The 7,725-nt window shown below is 36.6% G+C and overlaps 1 long non-coding RNA gene across 1 annotated transcript; it reads right to left on the reverse strand.

The window, feature by feature from the left end:
• Positions 1 to 1,286: 1,286 nt before the first annotated feature.
• Positions 1,287 to 6,764, reverse strand: LOC118452518. Its single transcript, XR_004842315.1, has 3 exons — positions 6,680 to 6,764; positions 3,414 to 5,245; positions 1,287 to 2,420 (listed from the first exon to the last, which is right to left on the reverse strand). It is a non-coding gene; the product is annotated as an uncharacterized LOC118452518 (long non-coding RNA).
• Between the last annotated feature and the right edge of the window lie 961 nt (positions 6,765 to 7,725).

Raw genomic sequence — 7,725 nt, forward strand, 5'->3', positions numbered from 1 at the left:
CAGGCCTGAACTCTGCCAATGTGTAATCTCATTAAGTATGCTTCTGAGAAGCAAAAATCAAATCAGCATTTTTGGAGCTTACACAGAATAAGGAAAATTACTTCTCAAAAAATAACCACGTGCAACTCTTTTAGGACAGCACTGCTTAACTGATAAGGCCAAACAATTAACATTTCACATGGAAATAAATTTTCTCAAAGAAATGCAGTTTTCATCGGACCGAGTAATGACTTTTGAGAGCTACATTGGCCAGATGCGTATTGGAGCTTCTTAGAAATTACCAAGTGTTATGTTAAGTCAGATCAATGTTTTTACACACAATAAAAAACCTGATTTCTATGTCAAGGATTTGAATCACATAGATGCAGTTTTAGTTTAAAATGTATGACCTCCATTTTGGCAGCTTTATGAAGGACAGGAAGTAGAAAGATCACAATGGTGATTTAATTAGGAGGGTCTCCAGTTTCTCACGTAAGGTAGCAATTTATCTCTTGGCATGCCTTTGCGTGTGCCTTCCCCCACCCCCCCATTTGCTAGGGTTTAAATAACTGCTGATATCTTCTTGCAGTTCTTTTTTTGCCTATTTGTATCTTACAAAATGTTAATAACTAACATCCTGACATAAAACAGTTACTGGGGCTACAGGCAACTCTGCTGGATTATATATATTCAAATAAATATAACTCACCATGTTACTCTTGTATTAAACATGGCAAGAATTACTTCTGCAACAGACTATATACACCACCACATAAAGTGTAAATAAATGAACCCTTTCTTAAGCTCTTTTTCAGCATTATAAACATATAGGCCATTAGATACAGAATTGTAGAAATAGTAGTAACTTTTATGAGTGAAGCATAAAGTCGGGAAATCAGCAAAGCTTTAAGTTGACTCTAGCACAGTCTGATTTGTTAGATTAAACAAATGGATTTTTAAAAAATGGCTCATTATATTTCTTCATAGAAAAGACACCAACATGAGGCTAACAAACTTCTCTTTAAATACTTATCCGCATATCCTCTGTATATTCTCCAGGATTATCTACTTCACTGTTGGTCAATACACTACTGTGTGGTGGTTTCCTCCCAGTAGGCATGGTAATAGCAAAATGTATTAATACCAAATCATTCATGTAAAATTATAGCCTTCCCTTAGCTTCAAGTCAGACATAGCCTCTTCAGTATAACAACTCAGGCCAGTGTCCTCGTACTAATAGAGACAGTGTCTTTACTGACAGGTCTCAGAAAAGGATTTGGCCAGCCAACAACTGTTTGAGTGAGAATCATTTTGATTAATTTTGTTTTATTTGATTGCTCTTAAATCATGTGACTTAAGAATAGACATTTGGCTTTTTGAGATAGAGGCACACAGGAGAAATGGAAGACCCTCTTACGATGCTACTCACTGTAACAGCTTACAAAACACAATAGCAGTGTTGTAGTTGTGATGGTTGAGCTCAATGAAAAAGAGGAGGTCTGAAGTTTAAAAACATGTCTCTCTTTCCCAGATGCTCAAAGTGATCTAACAGAAGACACTACCTTTCTGTACAAACTTTGTCTTGCTCATCTTCATAATGTGTAGGCTTCCTCACCCACAGCTTTCCATCCTGGCAAATGCTGAAAACATTGGAAGACCTGTTAAACTCAAAGTTTAGTTCATTTATCATGAAATCAAACATTCCCAGAAAGTAGAAGAAGAGAAATTGGCAAATAAGTGAGTAAGTTATTGAGAAAAGCCAGAAAAAAAAATATATCACAGGAACAATTCAACTTCTGGGAAATTAACTAAGATGACCCTTTCACATAGCAAATACAGTCATTACCAGTTACAGAGGAACATGTAGATGGGGAAGCACCGTGTACAGGTGCCTATGCCTTACAGAGAGTTATATAAACCTTCACTGGTTTAGCATTAAAAAGCCTACATAAGTCATATTTTTGGGTGTCAAATACTTCAGACTTCTTTAAGGTGCATGACTGACAGTTGGTACCCTTGGAGCAAAGAAACAGTGAATTGAAAAAACACACCCATTACTTTGCAGCCTTTCCTCTTTTGAAAAGCTTGATGAAGGCACTTCTCCAGTCTGTAAAAGACTGCGGTTCAGATCTCAGGTCAATACCCATGTCACATGCTGTAGGATATTCTGCAAAGAGTTATTCCATCTCTGTTACTAACACTGGAAGAACTTTGCACTAAGTGTTCCAAAAAATACTTAAGCAGAACTGTGTCAGAAGGAGACATTGAGGAGAATGCACTTAAAAATACCTGGCAACACTAAGACATGCAAATCGTCGGTTCAGCGCCTGCTGCAAAATGGGTGAAATCTGGTTTTGAACCAACTTTCCTCATTCCAGGTGCACATCCTAACTAGAGGGTTCTTGATGGAACAGAGAGCACAACTTCTTACTCTGGTATACCTGTTAAGGAAATACAGCAAAAAATAACAATTACAGGATTGTTTCAGGAAAACGGTCACCACAAAAAACCTGTCCAATTTCTGTCAAGATCCTGTGTCACAGGTGAACTGAGCTGAGAGGTACTCAAAACCCTTGTTAATTCTGAAAACACAGAATATGAGAAATGTTTCTGAGCAGATGAACTGGCTGAAAGAGCTGTGCAAACAGAAACATGGCAATGTAATAGAAACAGTATCGTGATTTGCAGAAAATATTTAACAGCTTTTTCCTACAGATTTTCTTTCTTGTAAGCATGATGCAGAAAGGTAAAACTTAAGTGATTGGGTTTTTGTTTGTTTCCTGTTAAGAGCCTCACTGAATTGAGAGCAAGAGTCCCATCCTATGTTTTGATACTTTGATAGTTATGTACTACTAGGCTAATTATAGCCTGTTGCCTAGAAATAATATAAAGATTTATAGGAATATTTTCAGACCCACTTTCCAAGCTCACTTAAAAGTCACATAGTGTACAAAATGAGTATTAGTGGTGCATTAGATGAGGAGAAAACAAAAATTCTAGTATGCTGGTCAAAAACATCTAGACAGCTCAGTTGTTGATATGCCTAAAATTGATTCAGTTTTAACTGAATCCAGTTCAGGCTCATTTCAGTGATAGAGAATGTCTACATTCACTTCTACTGCACCTACTCCCTTAAGTATCTATTTTTTAATTTTTATATTCAACTGAACTGTTTTCAAGGAAAAAGACTAAAAAAGCATGGGAAGCTGAAGTTTTCAACTTCAGAACAGGTGAAATAGCAATCCTGTCCATATGTTGTCCTGCTCATGATCTCTAGAAAAGCAAAGGCATAAACTAATTTAAACTATATCCAAAAATGGGTTGGGTTTTTTTTCCTCCTTTTTAACCAAGGCTACTGAAAGAGTACAAATTTCCATAAACACAAAGTGAAATTAATCCTTTTAATACAGTGTCAGGTGGAAGATAGTACTCACCTGTAAAGCTAGACAAGAAACTTCTGAAGCAGGTAATTTTCCAGGGAAATATTAACCATCCCTTAATCCAGTCACCAATCTTGTTTAGCATACTTTGAGAATGGTGTTCTAACTTCAGGGAGATAGTAATTTTCAACAACAGATGCACATGTAAATATTAATTCCATTTATTGTGGAAACACTGAAGACATAATATAACTTTAACATACTCCCACTGAACAACTACTAATTTAATCTGAACTTCACACTGTTTATTGTGGAAACGCTGCAGACACAAACACAGATTTAAACACAGTTCCACCAGAGAACATGACACTTCAAGGAAGGTCAAAACAAAATGGCTCTTAAAGCTAAAAAGAGGAGGCAGATGCCATTTCCTAGAAATGAAGGAAGGTAGGCTCCACTGGAGCAGCTTTAGTACTGGGCTTTTCTTTTGGATTGGTGGTAAATGAAAAACCCAGAGCCCAGTGATTTTTCTTTTTTACCCAATTGCTCCAATCCAGGAATCTTTGGCACAGGAATTTTCCTTTGCATTGTGACTACAGGATTATTCAGCCATTTGTTTTTAAAAGGCCACTGTTTCATAGACTTCATTTAATCCTTCTGTGTGGCATTTAATTGCATGTTGTGCAAAGGATGCTCTGGAGTGTCAGATTCTATGTTGACAGGTTTCAGGTTATTGCACTAGTTCTTTTTTACTCTACTTTTATGTGACTAACAAACAAGGCTGTTAGAGAACTGACTTTCCTCATTATTTCCTACACTGGCCTTATTTTATTGCATTTACACTGACAAGCTAACAAATATATATACACGCAAGAGGAAATAATTCCACTGCATTGATTTAAAGACACAAAAAAATGAACTGACAAACTGAAAGTTATTTTAAGGTAAGCATGCAGATATTCTATTTCTAGCTCACTCCTGCACACTGCCTAGATTTAAACCACAGAGTTGCACTGCTTCTTCTTTGCACAGATGAATAAGGCCTATTTAAAAAACCTGCACCACAGAACAGTAACACATGGCTTATTCTGTCAGTCACAATGGTATATTTCACTTCCTCATTGCGCTGCATCAGTTGTGAAACTGTATTAATGAAACTGGGAATGTTCAGATATCGAAAATTTGTGCGTAAAATAGAATAAAATTGTGTGCATTTCTTAGACAATTAAAACACTGACAAAATAAAAGCATTATAAAAGATTGTAGAAAACTAGAGCTATTCTAGACTTTTAAACAGCAAAACACCTATCAATCTCATCATGGAAATCAAAACACTTTTTTGGGTACAATTCTTCACATGCCGTTCCTCCTTACAGTGCTACATAATCACTTTGCTTTTTCCTCTCATTTCAGTATCAACAAACATCTGCCTACACATTAATTCAGAAAATATTAATTAAAAACTGGAAAGAGTTGGAGCCTAGCACAACGATTTAAAATGTTGTCTCTGATCATATATTTGATATCAAGTCCTAGCATGAAACTATTCTATTTAATCCAAGTAGTTTCTTGCTAGGAAATAGCACACATATGCTGTCAAATGACTTTCAGTACAAAAGATATACAGATAAAATAGTTTAACTGAAAAGCTCTGAAGACTCCTAGGCATCAGTAGGGAAGGCACTTTTCTGGTCACAGAATTCTAGCACATGGGGATTCAGCACAGCTTTGGTATTTCAACATCTCCTTCAATTTCTATGCAAGTGATATCCACTGACTGCCCAGTCCTGAACTTCTCCACTTGCAAATAATGCAAAGAAAATTGCTCCAAATAGATTAATAGAAGCAGCAATATAGAAAACAGTCTGCCATTCTCCCACAGTATTCTGTCAAAAGAAGAAAAAAAAATGCAGTCAATTTGCAGCTCCACACTCAAGAAAAAGTAATTTTAAAAATGATGCTACATGTCTTGCCTATTTAAATGTAAATGCTATTCAGCATAATTTCATAGCAACATAAAAGCATTATAAACACAAAAGATCAAATCAACAGCACAGTCAACTTGAGTTTACTAATACAGCTTACACAGTCCTATCAGAATTGCATTAGACTATCTGGATCATTGTATCATCTGAGATGCAGAACCTTCATATCAAAATTCATATTTGCATGAAGGCTACACAAATGCACAGAGAATGTTACTGCAAAGGAAAACACTATCTTGCTTTCAAGTCAGGTGATCCAAGAGCTGAAGTGTTCTGCACTATGCAGTAAGCTATTCTTAATGACTGTTATGTGGATATTCCAGAATCATAAGCTTTTTAGCCCAAACAAGGTAGCTATCTTTACTCAGATTTCAAGAGGAATCCCCTAAACTCTGGTATTTGTGAAAGGCCTTAAAACATGGGTAGCAAAGAACTATGGTATGTTTGGGTTTGTTTTTTTTTTTTCTTCTTTTCTTTTCAAATAAAGAAGTAATATCTGTAGATGTCTTAAGGTTTGGGGTTTTTTTGGTTTTTTTGTTTTTTTTTAAGTTCCAGATGACTACTGTAACAAACCTGTAAATTATTTTACTGCAAAAACCAGAATAATACCAGAACACTACATTTAGTATGGGGGGGAAAAAAAACCCCAAACCAATAAAAAAAAACCACCCCACTTTTTAAGATGTCTGGAAGAACTAATTTGTTTGGATTCATGTATTCATGAATATTTTCATATTCTTTGTAAGGAAATCATTGGAGTGATGACTAACTCCAAAAATTCAACTGTATCAACAAACTTACTCTTCCCATCTTTCTTTCTTAAGAGATTTTAGAATAGTTCATATAGTTGATATAAAAAAACCCCCACAACTCTTACCCCTTTTCTCTACTTCAAATCACCCTCTGACTAAACTATCTTGCAAGTCAAATTTAACACTGTTCAAGTTCGGGGTCTTGTGAAACTAACACAGCTTAGAATGTCCTAATCCTGTAATGTACACACAAAGGGATGCATTATAAAACTCACACATTTGAATCTAGTTTCTCACTCATCTGACAAATGCTGACCTTACAAATCAACACTTCACGTGAGAAACTAATATAAGGGTGAGTAACTAAAATTTTCAAGTCCTACACAGGTCTTTGATTTTACCTTTATTTTCCCAGTCAGAATCAGAATAATAGAGGTTAGGAATTATGTAATTCACAGCAATGGAACAGTACAAGTTATATATGTAACTCAGATTTCATTCAATGACTGCAAACTTGAGAAGACAGAATTTCAATTCAATGGAGACAAAAAGTAACAACTGACAAAATAGTACGCAGTCTTACATTATGAGTGAGGTTCTTGGCAATAACTGGCCCCACCATTCCTGGGATAGTAGCAAAAGAATTTGTGATCCCAAGGAGAATTCCAGCATACCTGCAAGAGAAATCATTAACGCTGCTTATTAACTTATCCTGCTTAACAGTCCTGGAAACAATTTTCCCTAATGTGATCACATAGGCCTCATCTTGATCTCACAGACAAATTAAAACACAAATATTCCAGTGGGAATGGCTTGCTTTTATTCTAGAAACAACTCACTGACAACATGGTACATACATTTTTAGGGACACGGTTTAGTGGTAACTTGGCAGTGTTAGGTTAACGGTTGGACTTGATGGTCTTAAAGGCCCCTTCCAACCCAAATGATTCTATGATTCTATGCATCTCTATTTTCCAGAGGCTAGTTATGGAATTTAACTTAAATTAGTCATGGATTTGCTCAGGATTCATAGTCCAAACTCACATCCCCTTTGCTAAGCCAGAACAAAACTGTCTGGAATAGATCCATGAGAGAAGTTAGGAAAGAAACATTGCATGCCTTGAAGTGGAAAGACAACAAGGAGTATGACAAGAGCACTGTTTGGCAACAGTAAGAGTTGGTTCAGGTATCATTGCTAAAAAGTGTCTTCCAAGAAGGCAGTATCACCAGTGTGGATGGATATCCCCACTTACACTGTAATCATAGAATGGAATCATAGAATTGTTTAGTTTGGAAAAGACCTTTAAGATCGTCAAGTCCAACTGTTAACCTAACCCTGCCATCCCACCACTAAACCATGTCCCTAAGCACCTCGTCTACCCATCTTTTAAATACCTCCAGGGATGGGGACTCGACCACTTCCCTGGGCAGCCCATTCCAATGTTTAACAACCCTTGCGGTGAAAAAAATTTTCCTAATGTCCAACCTAAACCTGCCCTGATGCAACTTCAGACCATTTCCCCTTGTCCTATTGCCCGTTACCAGGGAGGAGAGACCTCCTGTCAGGCAGTTGTAGAGGGCGATAAGGTCTCCCCTCAGCCTCCTCTTCTCCAGACTAAACAACCCCAG

This window comes from Egretta garzetta, unplaced genomic scaffold (genome assembly GCF_000687185.1).
Source record: "Egretta garzetta isolate BGI_Z169 unplaced genomic scaffold, ASM68718v1 scaffold1936, whole genome shotgun sequence".
NCBI classification, from domain to species: domain Eukaryota; kingdom Metazoa; phylum Chordata; class Aves; order Pelecaniformes; family Ardeidae; genus Egretta; species Egretta garzetta.